Source organism: Cavia porcellus, unplaced genomic scaffold (assembly GCF_034190915.1).
Source record: "Cavia porcellus strain 051 isolate PalLab524CR breed Dunkin Hartley unplaced genomic scaffold, mCavPor4.1 scaffold_31, whole genome shotgun sequence".
Lineage (NCBI taxonomy): Eukaryota > Metazoa > Chordata > Mammalia > Rodentia > Caviidae > Cavia > Cavia porcellus.
The window spans coordinates 23,239,654-23,257,261 of record NW_026947514.1 but is presented as its reverse complement, the minus strand read 5'-3'; the positions used below and the strand labels follow the sequence as shown (position 1 = coordinate 23,257,261).

At 36.9% G+C, this 17,608-nt stretch overlaps 1 protein-coding gene across 50 annotated transcripts in view; it reads left to right on the top strand.

The window, feature by feature from the left end:
* Positions 1-17,608, top strand: part of Nrxn3 (neurexin 3) — a 1,541,537-nt gene that overhangs the window by 1,062,594 nt on the left and 461,335 nt on the right. The gene's annotated exons all lie outside the window — the stretch shown is intronic.

Below are 17,608 nucleotides of genomic sequence, written 5' to 3'. Positions count from 1 at the left end.
ATTAATAAGATTAAAAGAGCATTTACTGAAATGTGGTTTAGTGGTAAGAAAGGGAAACCATTCCCCTTGCCCAAAGTTCACCAGGAGCAAAGTAGAAAACATGAAATAAAGTAAAATTAGGTACAAAGATATCCCCAGAAAGCACTGCTCAGTACACGTTCCAAAAATACTCAGCTCCTAAAGTGCAGAAAAGTATTAAACTATTACTAGGTTCTTCTCTAAACCAGGTAAGAGTTATATACGTTCATTGCTAACCAGGTTAGCTATATTCATGATCTCATTGCTCTTTAACACAGAAAAATGACATGAAAATCAAATTTCAGTGTATCATTGTTAGATCTAGTCATTATGTTAGCCCAACCAGAACAAGCTACAATAGAAGGAAGTTATGCCTTGGAAAACAATTTATTTAGTCCATTTCAACGCTACACCAAGTTTTATTTCTTAATATGGGCTATTATTTCTTACTGGAATGAAAGCAGAACAAGATGCAGTCCTTTGGGGAGAAAGTTAAATAAGAAATACATTTCCAGATGATATCACATGCAAGTAGCACTCTGAAATCACTAGACATGAAAATTAATTAGGCAGATCTATTGTTTTGTTAGGTGTAAATCTCTAATGTTAGGAGGAGTCACTCCTGAATCAGGAGGAAAGTATGCTTTCTTCTTCTTGTATCTCTCATCCGCTGTGTTCTTAAGATATATGAAAGAGAATCCTGGGGAAAAAATGTTGTATTTATGTGAATTGCAAGAGCACCATACAAACATTCTCTGCTTCAAACACTTTGTAATTGCATCTCATTTTTGACTCAAAATGAGTATTTGCTATTGATTCTGAGAAGTAGCTTAAAACAGGGTCCCATTATTGCTTCTTTCAAGTACAATATCTTAATGGTGGAGACAAAGAAAAGTATCATGGTAGAGATGACATTAAAAATATTGAAAAACAAACCAGATGTGGGCCAATCATAATCATCTCTCTTGACTGAGAGAGCTTTTACCCTTTAGTCGCTAAATCATTGACAGGGGAGGAGTGGCACAATGAATAATGGGGATGTTTGAAGCAATGACCTTTTGCCATCTACTTATGTAATATTTTAACATTTTAATAGAGTATATAAGTAACTGGGTACACATTGATTGATATTCATTCCACATGTTGATAATTTTAAGATGCAGACTTTATCCAAATGTAATTGTTCTATTACACTAGACTTTCATCATCATGTAATCTATTTTTTGCTTTCTTTTTCTCTGTGTCTGTGTTTTTCTTTCCCTCTTATCCACCCTTCTCTCCCTCTCTAACTTTTGAATTATGAGGGTGAGAAGATTCAACTTATTGTGGTCTATAGTTTGAATGGAATAGAGTAGTATTTTTGTGTTAGAAATTGTATTTATTTTCCAGGCATACTATTACAAAGAATCAGAAATTGAGTAGCTTAAAGGCCAGAAATTTATTTTGTCACAGTTCTAAAGAAAGAAAGTCCAAAGTCGAAGTGTCAGCTGGGTCATGTTCCTTCTCAGGTTCCAGAAAAAGATCATCCTTGGTCTAGTCTTAACTTTCTGTGACTTCCTGGAAATCTTTGGCATCCCTTGGTTTCCAGAAGCATCATTTCCATATCTGGATCATTGTCAAATGGTCTTCCTTTTCCCCTCCAGTGTCTGTGTTTTCTCTTCCTCTTGTGAGGACACCAGGGCTCTAACTTACTCCAATATGACTTCAACTCAGTTAATTACATCTGCAGTAACCCCATTTCCTTATAAGGTCATGCTCTATATGGTACTAAGAGCTACGACTTCTAACATATCTTTTAGCAGAAGCACAATATAACCCATTCAATTCAAAATATAAAGGAAAATCCCTGTAGACAGATTTGTGTCATTCTTTTTTATGGAAAAAAAGGTAAAAGAAAATTTCATAACAAAATAATACGAGAATAACAACAGTTAATACCTTACATGTTGTTATCTTTAAAGTAGTTGCTCAAGGTATAGGATACGGGCATAAAAATTTCTCCAATCAATTTTAACACAACTCTTCCTTTTTAATGAACTCAGAGACACCAAGGATAAATGACTTGCATTTTTCTTTTCCCTACCGTCCTCTCCCATTTCACCCATCCTAGTTCCTTTTCCTTTTGGAACAATTTTTTTCCCATTTCACAATATGTAAGGTACAGTTTAGAATTTATTTGCTCTTTAAGTTTTTTTATATCAGGGAACTAATATGATGTTTACACATGTGAGTTTGATTATTTCACTTGAGTATGGTCTCAAGTTGAATCCGTTTACCTAAAAAGTCTCCAGTATATTCTTCTGTATGGCTGAGCTGTATTCTATGGTATAAAAATACTACATCTTTTTACCCATTCCTTGGTTAATGAGCATTTGGGTTGTTTCTGATATTAGGCATTTCAAATTGTACTGTTATAAACATGGGTACACATATATTGCTGTGGTATGATGTTTTTAATACTTCTAAGAAGATACCCAGAAAGGGAATAGTTGGGTGAAATGGAAACTCTAATCTTAACCTTTTTTGAGGAATCCCCACACTGATTTCTACCTTGGTTGTACCAGTCTACACTACAACCATCAGTGGAGAAGAGTTCCTTTTTCCCCAGAGCCCTGCCAGAATTTGTTATTGGCTGACTTTTTGATGATAGCCACTCATTATAGAATGAAATGAAATCTGTGCTATTTTAATTTGCACTTCTCAAATGACTAGTGATGTGGAACATTTTTCATATATTTATTTGTCATTTGTATTTCTTCATCTGAGAAGTGTGTGTTCATCTGAGATGCCCAATTTTTAATTAGGTCTTTGAATTTGGGGCATCTGATTTTTTCAATTGTTTATACATTCTAGACAAATCCTTTATCTGAAGAACAATTGGCTAAAATTTTTTCCCACTCTGCAGGTTTTTTACTGTTGGTGATTTCTTTAGCTGTGTAAAAGCTTTTTAATAAGATGAGACCACAATTTTTGATGCTTCGAAGTATTTCCCATGCTGTCTGAGTTTTGTTCACGAACTGTCTACCTATATCTAAGTCTTCAATATTTCTACCTACTTTCTCTTCCAGTAGATTTAGTATTTCTGTTTTAATATTTATATCTTTGATCTGTTTTGACTTTATTTTAGTGCATGGTCATAGACATGGGGCTAGTTTTAGTTTTCGGTGTGTAGAAAGTCAGTTTTTCCAGCATCATTTATCAAAGAGGCTATTTTTCTTCCATTGAACGTGTTTGCCCCCTTTGTCAAAGATAAAGTGGTTGTGTGTCCTTGTAGCTGTATCTGCATCTTCTAATGTGTTCCACTAGCTCTTGAGTTCCCCCCCCACCAGTAACATGCTAATTTCATCACAGTAGTTTTGTAGTGTAATTTCAAATCAGGGATTGTGATGCCTCCTGCCTTGCCTTTGTTGCAAGGATTGCCTTTGCTCTTCTTGGTCTCTTGTGATTCCAAATGAATTTTGTGTATGTTTTCTCTAATTCTGTGAGATATGCTAATGGTATTTTGATCAAGATTGTATTAAATCTCTGTAACAATTTTGAAACTGTGGCCATTTTCACTAGGTTGGTTCTTCCTATCTTTGAACAAGGGATATCTTTTTCTGATACCTTCCTGGGTCTCATTTTTCAGAGTACTGTAATTTTCAATATATAGATCTATTACTCCTTTGTTTGATTGATTCCTGAGTATTTGTTTTGTATACTATTGTAAAGAGGTGGTTTCCCTAATTTCTCTCTCAGTGAGCTTGTTGTTTGTGTATAGGAATGCTATTGATACTTGAGTGTTGACTTTTTTTTTTTTTGATACTGAGAATCAAATTAAGGACCTTGTACTTGCCACGCAGGTTCTGAGCCACTAAGCTATATCCCCAGTCCCTGAGTGTTGACTTTGTATCCATCTATGCTACTGAATTTAGTTATTAAACCTAGAAGTCTTTTGATGGAGTTTTTGAGGTTGTCTATGTAGAGTATCATGCCATGTGTGAATAATGATAATTTGACTTCTTCCTTTCCTATCCTTATTCCTTGTATTTCTCTCTCATGTAACTGCTCTGGCTAGTGTTTCCCGAACTATACTGAATAGTAGTGGTGACCTAAACATCCTTTTCTTTTCCCTGATTTTAGAATAAAAGCTTTCCATTTTTGTCCATTTAGTAAGACGTTGGCCATTGGTTTGCCGCAGATGGATTTTATAATATTGAGATAAAGCCATGCGTTCTGATTTTTTGTAGTTTCTTTTTTTCATCCTGAATGGATATTGTACTTTGTCAAAAGCTTTTTCTGTATCTATTGAGATCATGTGATTTTTTTCCGTTCTATTGATATGTATATTGTATGTCATTCTTTTTGATGAATGAGGAATTAATATGAGGGTAATTGCTTCAGAGGGGGGGTACGTACAGTGTAAGGTAGTGCATGGTGAATACTTTAGAATGTCTATTTCTTATTATTGTAAACGTCTATCACAGAATGTTTTATGAAATATTTAAGACATTAATATATAGTAAATGTCTACATGTTACAAGGAAATGAATATATACATGCTGTGGAGGTCAGTAGTAAGAAAACTTTATTAATGGCTTTGGGACACATTAACAACACAACACATTAACAATTTCAAACTCTAATAGTACTAGTAATATTGTGAAGTATTAATGGCTTCATAGTTTCAGAGAAAATCTCCTGGTAGAATTTTCACACATCCACTTCAAATTAGGTCCAACCAGCAATGACATTATTAATGCCAAATAAAGTGATAACATTAAATTCATCCACAATTTTCAAAGCTTCTTTCATGCCTCTGAAGCTGTTCTAAAGCATCAGATTCCTAGCTTAGGAGCCCAGAGTGCATGTAGATCTGAGGACAAGCTCCGGAGATGTATGAATGTGAAGAAGCAGGTAGAGAAGGAAAAGGTAGAGAAGGAAGGGCCAATCTGGATTCCTGATCCTGCCCTAGCCACAACAAAATGAATGAACTATCTTTGTGCCATGTCCAATGTCAAGATGATTACTTTGTCTACCAAGGGAAGAAAGTTGTAACTTGCTATCTTTTGAGTGCCACAAAGTACTGTCTCCAGTTAAAAGTATCACCAAACTTCTAGAACAAAGCAATAATAATTGGAAACGTTGAGCCCTTTTTAAGCTGCTGTTATATTTCAGACAGAGGGCAGTGGTACTGAGAAATCCATTACTTACTAGGAATGCCCGTTTAAGTCCTGGAAATTAGAGCTAGACTTGAATTTGGATATCTAAAAATTTCTGTGGAACATCCCTTGGGGTAAAACCACTATCCATTATTTTATTTCCATCATTATTTTTATATATTATTATGACTATATGCTAGGAATCATTTTCTAATATTCATAGTTCATTTTCCTTTTATGATTTTTTTTCAGTACCCACATTTATGTTGGTTTCAGCTTCCGTAAGCATTACCTTTTTTCATTGTGGTTTATGCTCTAATCACTGAGTATCTTTTATTTTCTCTGCTTTGTTTTTATCAAGTTACATAGTGAATTTCAGGTAATATTTTCTTACTGTTACCCAGGAATGTATGCTACAGGAATGTTGCCTGTACAAATGCTTAGAGGCAGAAGAGTGTATTTTCCCTTGTTTTCCGTCCATATCACAGTTGTGCTTCTGAAAAATCATCTCAAATAAGGAAATAGAACATATTGGGCTTCAATCCACACTTTCTTACTTAATTGAAAATATGGCTAGATTTTCAAATTTTACATAATTTAGTATGACCCCTGCTCTGGGAAGGTCTAAGAGGAGACAGAGAATTCTGATTGGTTGCTTTTTGTGCTAGCAGGAGCTGTAACGCTGCTCTTCTCCATCCTGTGTAATTACTTTCTCATAGATGCTAAACTACACCCTGAGCATCGAGAAAGATTAAACACTGATCAAAGGCAGGTTTAGCTCTATCCTCAGGACAAGCTGATTCAATGAAGAAAAGCTTAGGCTCTGGGAGGGCTTTGAGAAGGAGAAATAAATTAACAATTAGTGTTTAATAGCAGTAAAAACTGCTGAGCAGGAGCAGATCCAATATTTTAGGGGACTTGAGACATTTGAAATAACTGAAGGGAAGAAAAACTCTACTCCAATTAGTAGGACACAGTGCAAAGGGTGCAATATGGTCTTCTACTCCATTGCACTAGAGCCTCGGACATTTCTTAAGACAGGCTTTGACCTTTTTTGAGTTATTATCAATTTTTATTATCAATCTTATAAATTTGTGTGTGCTGCTTTTAGGTGGTCTCAAGGTGATAGCTATGGCACATATCGATTATGGGTATTTAAAGTCCTCATTGCAATTGAATATAGCAGTAGCATTGCCCTTTGCATGAACTGCTTTCTTCCCTAACTTGCCTTCGAATGAGTATCTTTATTTAAGAAACTGATCTTACTATGTGGAAGGTTTGTGTCTGTTTAGGATATGCTCTGAAATGCCCAAGGATGAAGCACTCTTCGTGTAGCTTTTGTGATATATACTGTGTCGTAGTTAACTATTCTTGTTGCTGAGACAAAATATCTGATACCCAAAGTTAAGGGGGGAAACAGTTTGTCATGATCAGCTGCCTCCAAGACAGGGTGGAATGGCAATTAGGCATCACAGAAGAGAAATAGTTCATGGTGCAGAGAAAGGTAACAAAACAAACAAGGGATGACCGCAGCTCTTTCTATACCTTATAGTCTTTCCAATCTACTTGGGACAGGGAGCACTCACACCTTTAATCCTAGTGCCCTTGATCCCAGCGTTGCACCATGAAACAACTCCAGCATCACACATTCTAGATCCAGCCACCTCTGAAAACACCCCACCTATCTGAGGCTTTGGGTACACATCTAGATACAAGCCATAATACACAGAATCCTCCTCTCTGTATTGCACTAAACATGTCTGGGCAAAAGAGAACTGTATTGTTTTTGTTCCAAGGATAATGCATTCCTCTGCTTCTCGATAATAGTGTAAACTCATAGCCTTACTGACAAAATCAGATAAGACATTAACAAATAAAGCATGATTCAGATTAAAACAAATACATGGAGAATTGGGTTTTGCCAAAGGTGTCCAATTAATTACCACAATTTTCCAATTCCCTATGTTCAGTAAGAACATGCCTTTGAAATGCTGTTCATGAAAACAGAACTTGTTGATTATTAAATGTGCAAGTACCAATGAATAAGTATACAATTCAATCCTGCTTATGTTAAGTGCCATGAATAGATCAACGTAGCAGTGGTCCACTTCTCTCCACTAAGTGCCATTTTATTCTGTAGTTTGATCTTAAAATGCTACAGTTGGGGCTGGGGATTTAGCTAAGCGGCATAAACACCTGCCTGGCAAACATGAGATCATAAGTTCTATCCCTGGTAAAATTATACAACTGGTTAGGGCCTCATGAGTTGCTCGTGTAGTATCTATACAATTAACAATAAACCAAGTTCAAGGGAGAAAATGATGTCCACAATATGATGCAACTACTACAAGCCTTCTGTATTTCTCCTATCCAATCAAGTTACTTAACAAATATGTGAATTGTGCTTATTTTGAATAATTTTAAGGTCATCTCAGCATCTGTGTCATATGTAGATAAATTGTGACTCTGTAAACATCTGAACGTATTTTAAGTATTCATGTTGCTAGTTGCTCATTACCAAGCATGATTTCTTTATTTACTGTTAAATTCATGATTTCTTTATTTACTATTGAATTCTAACACATATCATAATACTTGATGCTTAGTTCATACTCAAAAATGTGTGTTGAGTGAACTAATTTTTATACTTAGTATTCAGCTGTGATATCTAGATGATTATGTAAGTTTAGACAGCTCATGATACTCCTTTCTACCATAGCAGAATTTTTTGCTTTCTTTGAACTCTATAGTGGTTCCCCAAATCAGTATTTATATATGGAAAAGATCCAGTTAGATACTGTTTTATAGTCTTTTTTCCCAGAAAGGTAAAAAATGACTTTATTAGATTTCAAAACCAGTCCTAACTGAAAACCATTTCCTTGTCAGATGTTGTAACTCATTTTGCTTGGTTCAGTTTGTAACTTAATGGAACATTGTTTTTCTGAACAAGTTGGATGTATATGAGCAGAGTTTGTAAAGGGCATTATGACCCTCATTACAGTATTAAGGACCCTAGCACAAAACTTGAGTTCATTAGAATTATTTTTGTGGATACTGGGGAGGTAACTTAGAACATTGTGGGAGTACTGCAGAATCTTTTCTCTCTGTTTCTCTCTGTCTCTGTCTCTCTCTCTCTATCCTCTCTTTGTTTTTGCATCCCTTCTTTCCTTCCTCCCTCTCCCTTCTTGTTTTTATTTTTTCTTACCTCTGATCATGTACTGGGGATTGAGTTTAGAACTGCTCTTCCACTGAGGTACACCAACAGCATTTTTCATTTTATTTTGAGACAGGTGTCTATTAAGTTGCTCAGGCTGTCCTTGAATTTGAGAACCTCTGATCTCAGCCTCCCAAGTAACAAAGATTATAGGCATGTACAACTGTCCATGGTAGGATGATTTTTCTTTAGTGAATTAGGAGTTATTGATAATTTATGTATAATATATTTAAAACAGTATTATATGACATCACTTTCTCACATCTAGAAAATTATCTATATGGTTCAGTAATGAGACAAATTCAGAAGAAAGTAATCAAATCAAGGATTTATTTACAGGACCTTGTGAATCCCTCCATGTGGCTTTGGCATAATTTTGATTAGAAGTCCTTTAATACTCTGGTGCTGTCCCATTCTCTACTGATCTACACAGTTCAGAAGAAGCACTGGACACATGTATGATCGCATTAGCAGATGACAGAAATGCCAGACAAAAGGTTTTTGGTAATCTAGGGTCATAAAGTGAAAAGAACATGGAACCAAAATTTCTCTATTATTCTAAGCATCTTTTGCCTCTGAATGCTTTAACACAATCTAGCATATAGAACTGTGAATTTTTCTAGATAAGAAGTGAAAATGAAACACTTTAGTTTTAAGATCCTGGCATTGAAAATATAACAAGAATAGGATTTTAAGTTTTCCTAGTTCTGTAGAGAAAGGAAAATAAACAAATAAATACAATTAGTTTAGAGAAGATCCTTTTTAACAGAAATGCATGAAAAGCATGCCACTGGATTTCAACTGATCACAAATTAAAATGTGAAGCATCAGCTACTAAAAGAAATGTGTAGTACTTAGTGTAGCACTAAGTCCATTGTACTTAGTGCTAGGAAAATACTAAGAATCCACAGAGTCGGTAGCATTCCAAAAAATCCTGAAGACTGAGGTCTTTTGTCAATCTCTATTGTATGAGTGACAGCTGAAGAACTGAAGGATGACCTGGTAAGGATTGGCCATGGTGAAGGCAGCAGATAGATACAGGATACCATATCTGTTGCAATAGAGGAGCTATGTAGTTATTGTGAGTACAGAATTACTTGTGGTAATGCAGAGGTAATAGGGGAAAAAAAGGAATCCATGCTTAAAAGTTGAAAGAGCAACTACTATACAATATAAGGTAGTTCTTTCTAAGCATTGCAACTAAGAGCTACTGAGTCATGACTATCAGGGTTCTAATGTTTGTTTAGACATATGTGGCACTCTTCTAGGTGGTTACAGTGCTACTGATATCTCACATACAACATCTTTCTAATAACAGGATGCTCCCTTTCCTCACAAGCACTTATACTTGTACATGGAGATGCTTATTTCTCTGGTATAGAGATAGAGTAAATTAAGCTATCATTATAATTTCTACTATTGGTTATTGCAGAAAAGAATTTGTTAAGCAGCAAGCATGTGGATGTGTTTCATCAGTGTGGAACTAAGGAATTTTCCAAATAAATCAATAGACAAATCTATGTTTAGGTATGGAGGCTTTTACCTTATTTGTACTTTGTTTCGCCCAGAAAGAATTTTCCCAGGGGTTGTCAATATTATTGAATTAAAACTAGGAGAATTAGGCCTATAAGAAGAAGAGGCTTTAAAAGAGACTAGTTCAGTGAAAACTTGAGATTTGGTAACTGAGATGGGAGTCTTTTACCTTCTTTTGAAAATCAGATGAAAGTATTGAATAAAATCTATATACTTGTGCCTACTGGACTTTTACACTCAATTTCAGGAAAGAAAGAACCCATCTCCAAAAAACCCCCAATTATTAATCAGAAAAAGAAAAAGGTTTATAAGAGAAAGTATTCAGTTCATTTAGACAAGTGGTATTGACAGAGAGACCTCAGATATATTCGGTAACGTAAACATAAATCTTGCATCACGTAAAGCCATTTGTGATTTTTGTTGTCTTTACTTAGCTTCTCAGGAATAAGAGCAGACGAAACATGTATGAGAGAGGATGTCAGAAAGAACCAAGGCTATGGGGCAGGTAGAGTTAACAAGACATTTTTGTGATGGGGAACCTTCAATTTGGGACTAAAAACAGAAGACGAAGTCAGAAAACCATCAAAATCAACATGCCCCCAAAAGAGTACATTTATGGAATTCTAAGTAAGATTTTCTAATGTCTAATCTGATAGTTTTGTTCAATCCTTGGAAAATAACCTTGCTTGTATCTGAAAGAAATATATAGATATATATATAGTATGCAGGTATATCATAAATGTATACGTGCATATGTGTATACAATTAAGAAGAGAAAATAGCCCTGAAGAATCAGCAAGGAGTTGCCAGAGGGCTTTGTCCTTTAAAATCTCCAGTTGGCCTCCTTGTCTGAATACATCAGTGCAGTGTGAATCTTGAATTATTCATGGGAGCATAAGGTCTGTATTTGTCTATATACATTTATCTGGTTTTTTATTCCTAACATCTCGACCCAATTCTCTGGCCTGTGTTACCGCCCTCTTTTTCTATTTTTTTTTTCCCATAGATATGTGGACAAGAAACATTTGAATAAGTGATTTTATTGCTTTCTTTCCTTTCACACATGGCATTTGCTTAACCTCTTGGAGAGTGATGATTTCCTGGGCCCAGAGTTCTGATACTGAAGATAATGAGAAGTGTTGATCTCAGCAATGAAACAAGGAAGCTGAGAACAAACACTATTCCAGGCTAGCACTGGCGAGGTGACAGGAGCCATGCACACTTCACCTGTCGTCCTCTCCAATTCTAAATCCAATTCACTCTTACTCAAGGAGTTACTTAGTTGTTTCCTTTTTTAGGGTTCAGGCGTAAGCTTGGTGGATTCTAAAATATGTAATAAACAGTGCATAGGTAATGTGATTATAGTTATGTATGAACAACAAAGACTCAGGGCCAGGCATATAGCTCAGTAGCATAAGCACCTGCCTAGCGAGTGCAAGGTCCTGAGTTTGATTCCCAGTACCAAAAAATAAACAAACAAACCAAAACAAACCAAAACAAAAACCCAAAGATTCAAATACTAAATGATTCCCTGATCTCCAATGTCATTAAGTGACCTAATAGCAATTTTCAATTCGTTTTGCTTTGTGCAGGGCTCTATAAAAGCAAACATTTTAGGAATTTTACCTAAAATGAAATTGTGTGTGTGTGTGTGTGTGTGTGTGTGTGTCAATGCACATGCGTGTGCTTGTCCAGAAAAGTCTTTCTCTGTTCTTGTCAAGACTGAAGCTGTCAACCATCCCCCAAGGGTGTTGCCTAGAATCAGCATGCAGAGCTGTGAGCAGACTGCCGCTTAGATGTGGCACCTTGCATATGTGTTACCGTTCACACTCTAACTTGCCTGTATGCACAATGCTATCTTGTCTCTAGAGGACAGGGTGATTATGAAATACAGTTTCCCTTTGAGATGCATAGTAGTTCTTTTCTCTCCAAAAGGAGAAAGAGTTACTCTTGCAGGAAAGGCAAAGAAGGGTCTGTGTGTACCCTCTCCGATTGAGGGTTTGACATCTAAATCTTCTTGAGTAGATTGCTGAAATGATGAGATAAAGCAGCCGCCTTTCCAAGAGCTGTCCATTTGCATTGATATTTACATTCTTTGCCAAAGTGACATCATTACCATTTGCTTAGTATTTGCACCACAGGGATGTGTTTTACATAATTTAAGAGTTGGAAGTGATGGTAATGTATTTCAGATGGGCAGCAGAGGCCACAGGGTGCTGAATCTCATCCCTTTCCTCCTCTAGGACCTCCGTGCATAAATGACTCCCTAGTCCATCTCAGTAAATCATATCAACAGTATTGCTTATCAGGTGCCAACAATGTGTCTGGCACGCAGCTCAAAACCCCTTTCTACATTTTTGTCTAGTCCTACAACAAAAGCACAGAGCGTATGCCATTATCCCCATCACGTAGTAAGAAAACTCAAAGCTGGAATTAGTACCTTGAACAGGTGTGGATTCAGAGGCCCAAGGGCTTTACCAATTAAGCTGTTCTATTGCCTTAGACATTACTTGTTTTTCAGATTTGAGAAACAAGAAATCTTGTGTGCTTTTCTAGGAAATGACATTTGAAATGAAGAGAAAAAAATATGGGGGATATTGACTTTGGTATGCTTCTGCCTCTTTCACTCTCATCATTATTTCAGATATTCCCAAATCCTGGAAAAGAATATACAAGTTAGCTGGGCGTGGTGGTTCACTCCTGTAATCCCAGTACTCGGGAGACTGAGGCAGGAGGATCTTTGCAAGTTCAAGACCAGCTTAGGCTATAAAGTGAGCCCAAGGCCAGCCTGAACTGCAGTCTCAAACACACACACACACATACACACACACACACACACACACACACACAGTATAAAAAGAGCATAAAAGTTGATGTTTGCCTTGAGATAAAGTTACATGGAAATATTGGAAACTATATGTAGAACCCTTACCAGCTGGCAAACACTTAGTTGTATGTGTGTCTTAGTTTTACCCACAAGCAGATGTTTCAAAAAGCATTTTTTAAAGCAATATAATATCTTCTGATCAATTTTCACTCAGGTCTGTCTACCTGCACTTCCTCCTGCCCACTCTGTACCCACCATTCTTCATCACCCTAAAAGCGTGGAATCTTCTTATCCAAAACCAGTAAAAACAAGTGCACATTTTGATCTCAAAACAGAGGATCAGAAGCAACTTTGCTCTTGTTTTTCTTCCCTCCCTGAATTCTTCTTTCTTTTCAACCCATATGCCTCTGAGTGACCGCTCTGGAGAAGTAGGTGTATTATAAATCGAATCATGTTTTCCTTGATGTTCTTCCAGAGGCTGCTTGCTTTGAGAGGATGTAGCACAGCATCTGTAACTCCCTAGCTATGCTGTAGCTTGCAAGAGCCCATTACTGTGCCTGAAGTTCTTTGCCGTGAACAGAGATTTTTATTTAAGCACCAGACTGAAGGAGGTGAAAATTTAAGCTTTTTTAGAACTTGTCCCCCTAAAGAATGCCTCAGCGTACTGTGTATATGGTCAGCTGGATCTTCTCAGCTCAGAAACACCCCACAACACTGAGTGAAGATAACTCAATGGAAAAGGCCAGTGACTGGGTGTATTTTTATACAAGCATAAACATCCCCACTTCCAAGCCTCTCCTGTCTTTTGTCCCATGCTTTGTCCCTATACTGCTCTTCCCACATCTAAGAGCCAAATACCATTTTTGTCCTCACATGTTATCCCTGTCTCATGAAGCCTCAGCATTCTTTAAGTTTAAGCCTGTTAGCATCTGCATTACTTTATTCTACACTTATTATAGCAATGTCATTTACCTTACATTATTGCATTGTACAAATGTTTGTGTTCTTATCACATTACATGTACTTAGAGGGCAAGTGGCATTGTTTGATCCATTCATAAGGACTGCTGACTCACTGCACGGCATTTGCGTTCACATGATGAGTTCATGAGCGTGCACATAAGAAGACTCTATTTGCTTTGGCTTTAATTCTGTTCTGATAACAGGGCCATGGTTTGGTTTATCTTCATATCTCTCATGTGTTTATAGTTGTTTCTCTTGAATAGTTTCTAATGACTGGTGATAATAATCAGAAAATAAATAAGTGTTTCTCAATAGATAGTGCAAAGATACTTAGTTCTCTAATGAAATGCACAAATAAAATTTATAAGAATAACTGTGACTTAGTACTGAATTAAAGAGTTCTTGATAGGAAGTTAAATTTTGGTAGGGACTTGAAGAAAATTTGTGTTCTTACAGGCAGAAAGGATGTGTGAAAACTTAATCATACAGATAGTTGCATTAAGACCAGGCAGGAAGCATTAATTTTTTTTTTCAATAAAAGGCCTGAGAATAAATATTTTAGGCTTTAATTTAAGCTTTTTACAGACAGATTATATCATTTACAACATATTGCAGAATGAAACTAGGACTTCTTATTCAAAAAAAGAACAATTGAAAGTATTCAAACGTAAACTTTTTTCTGTCAGTTTCTCTGTCTTTGTGTCTGGTTTGTCTTTCTCAGCTTACCATGGGGTTTCACATTTGCGATTTAATGTCATCTTGATAAAAGAGAAATTTAAATTTTAACTTTTAGCACCTTTTTTCTATCTTTATATTCTGCGATGTTAGTCTTAAATAAGAAGCTTTAACTCATATGCAGAATTACTAAAATAACTTATTTTGTAGCTCATAGAGTACATGTATACTTTGTTTTTTATCTCATTTTTTGACACACATTTCATAATCTTCTCTGTTAGCTTTCCAACTAGTAAGAAAGAAATGCAAAAATTTTTAAAAGTGGGAATGACTACAGAGTTTTATGTCTCTCTTTTTCCTTCTTAGTCATAATTTTCAACTTAGGTGGTTGGCGAACCCAAGAAAGTAGAAAGTAAGAAAGAATAAAATTAGTTTTCTTGACCATTCTGCTTCTTAGAGCACCCTTTTCTTTCTTTGATACAGATTTGGCAGTCAGAGTTGTAGCTTTCCTAGTAGATGAAGCAACACATTTCACGCTCAGAAACTCACGGACTGCATCATAGACCTCCCAGTATCCAGGGTGCAGGGCCCTAACCAGTTGATAGGGATAGGGTAGTAAAATCAAGAATATGCATAGTAGACATCTGTGTTGACAAATGTGTTTCTTTTGCTCTTGCATATACTTTTTAAAAATTAAGATTCACTTAGAGAATACAAGGTCAAAGATAAAACTATAAAGAGTTCCAATCCTTGTAGGGACTTGGTGATTTCACTGATTCAGGGAGATGCCACTTGTGTTCCATTATATTCTCCAGTTGGGGAAAGTGCTGATTAGACAGGAGAGCATATGTGTATTTTAGAGGAAAACAGATTGGTATGGCTTTGGTTTTATTCCTTATCTGTATGGCTGAATTCAATTGTGTTTAATTTACCTGGGTGAACATGTGTTAATGATGTAAGAATCTGAAGATCTCCAAACTGATTTGCTGAAAGAGACCTTAATTATAGGTCTTAACATTTTCTGCCTCTTCTTATAATGAAGGTTTCTAACTGGTTTGCTTGCCTTTGACCTCTTCATTCATTCATTCATTCATTCATTCATTCATTCATTCATTGTCCAGCATTGCAAATCCTCCTTAAAAATTGGCATGTCCTCTCATTTTCTGCTATTTACTAGTACACAGGATTGGCCCCAGCCCATACTCGGTGCTTCTGAGACCTCAGCAGTGTGAACTTGCACACCTTTTTCTGTGCTGTTTCCTTTACTGAGAGGCACTCTAACTTCCACTCATCATTCAATATCAGACTCAGATAGCACCTTTCTTACAAATGACTTGATTGATCTATTGCTTTATTGATCATCTCATTTGAAGCATTACTTGAATGCTTTCTGTGTTCTGGGAACCTGACTCCATAGGGACTCAAATATTTCTTCCTCTGGGTTTTCTCCCCACCTGGTAATCTCAGTCATTACTCATCCACTCTGGATTCTGCTTCTCTGGAGAGGCATCCCTCCAAAGACTCAAGTCTTTGTGAGAGTAGGGCTGACTTCTTTATTTTCATATCTGCAGCATCCATCCTTGAGTGGAGCCCTTTAGAGATTAGTTGACTAGTGGAATGGTTTGTTTTATCAGGAGACCTTACTGGGAGGTGGGTTAGGTGTCTTCTTTACATATATAATGACCAGCCTGTTCTCTGTTCTCAAGCTCCACATCCTGAAGTAGGTAAACTACAGTCTGAGCTATACCAACCATCCTTCTCTCCTTCCCATCCTGCTTTCCCAGCACTTCCCCAAACCTACCTGCTGTGTGCAAAGCTCCAATCCTGGGAAAATACCATGCAATGCTTTCATTCTAAAGGGGAGCAATTGAAAGTATTTCTCTGGTAATTTAAGCACACAGCAGCTACCTTTGCAAAAGCCCAGTTGCTAAATTATCCCCTGGGCTACTCTTTTTGCTGGAGGAGGGGAAATAATCACACACCACTGAAGGAAGGAGATTCTAGTAAGGGAAAAAAAGAAGACTGTTTTCATTGGGTTCAGCTTGTTTCTTCTCTCTCCTCTCCATTCAGTGATTCAGGGGCTCATGATGTGGCACATTCTGCTACTTTTCCTTTTAATGTTTTAAATGCCACAAATGCCTGTCATAAACCACCTCCTTAATTATGCAGAAGTGGAGCTGAATGGTTAGTTAGCAGTGTTATTGCAATTACTGCACTTTTTCAAGTTTCTGCTGTTTTATGTGACACTGTTTTCTAAGTTGCTGATTAAGATGATATAGTGGGTGGAGTCCTTCTTCCCACTGCTGCAGAGGGGCGTCTGAAGGCTGGGATAATGAGCCCTCAGGCAGTAGTTTATGGCCTAATTGGAATTATGGAAGGAGGCCAAGAAGGGGACGGGAGATGTGCCCACCCTTCACTTAGAAAATGAAGCCCTCTGGCCTTTCTCAACTGTTGTTTCTGTGCTGTCCCCTCCAGATGTTGGAATTGTTAGAGATACTTCCATGATGGCTCAGAGAAAGAAGTCCCAATCTTATCGGGATCTCATATTCTGAGGCTTTCAGGCATCTCCAGATACCCTTGTGCAGTCAAAAAACATTACACTGGAGTCTAAAAATGGAGAAATTTAAGAGCATTGGAGATTTAGATTTAATCTCTTCAAATCACTCTATCTCTCTCATTCTGAGACACATATGAGTAATGTCATGTACTCATCTTAGGCCCCCAGAGGCTGTGCTTCTAAGATTTTTCATATACTAATTGGAAAACATTGCGTGGAATCAAAAGAAACATACTACACTAAAGTAGTATAGCTATTCATTTATTCAGATATTTGTTGAATGCCTGCTGTGTCCTAGGCACTGCACAGGGCTCAGAGAATGAGGCTGAAAACAATACAAAAGGCTGGCCTTTTTGGAATTGAGAATTCTAGTTAGAGGTATGAACATTAAACTTATCCAAATGGTGATGAGTGTGTAGAAGAAACATAAAGTCCTATGAAGGAATAGAGAGTGTGCGAGGGTGTTGGTGACAGGATGGTGTTGGTGATAGGATAGACGGTTTCCCTGTGCAAGAGCACTGAAGCAGGAAGTGAAATAAATAATTATACCGAAAAGTACTCCAACTTGAGGGAATAGCAGATGTAATCACCCTGGAACAAGAACATATCTGGCTTTTTTGAGGCACAGCTATACATTGGTGGCTAGAGCAGTGAGCCAGCAGGACAGGGGATGTAGTGAGG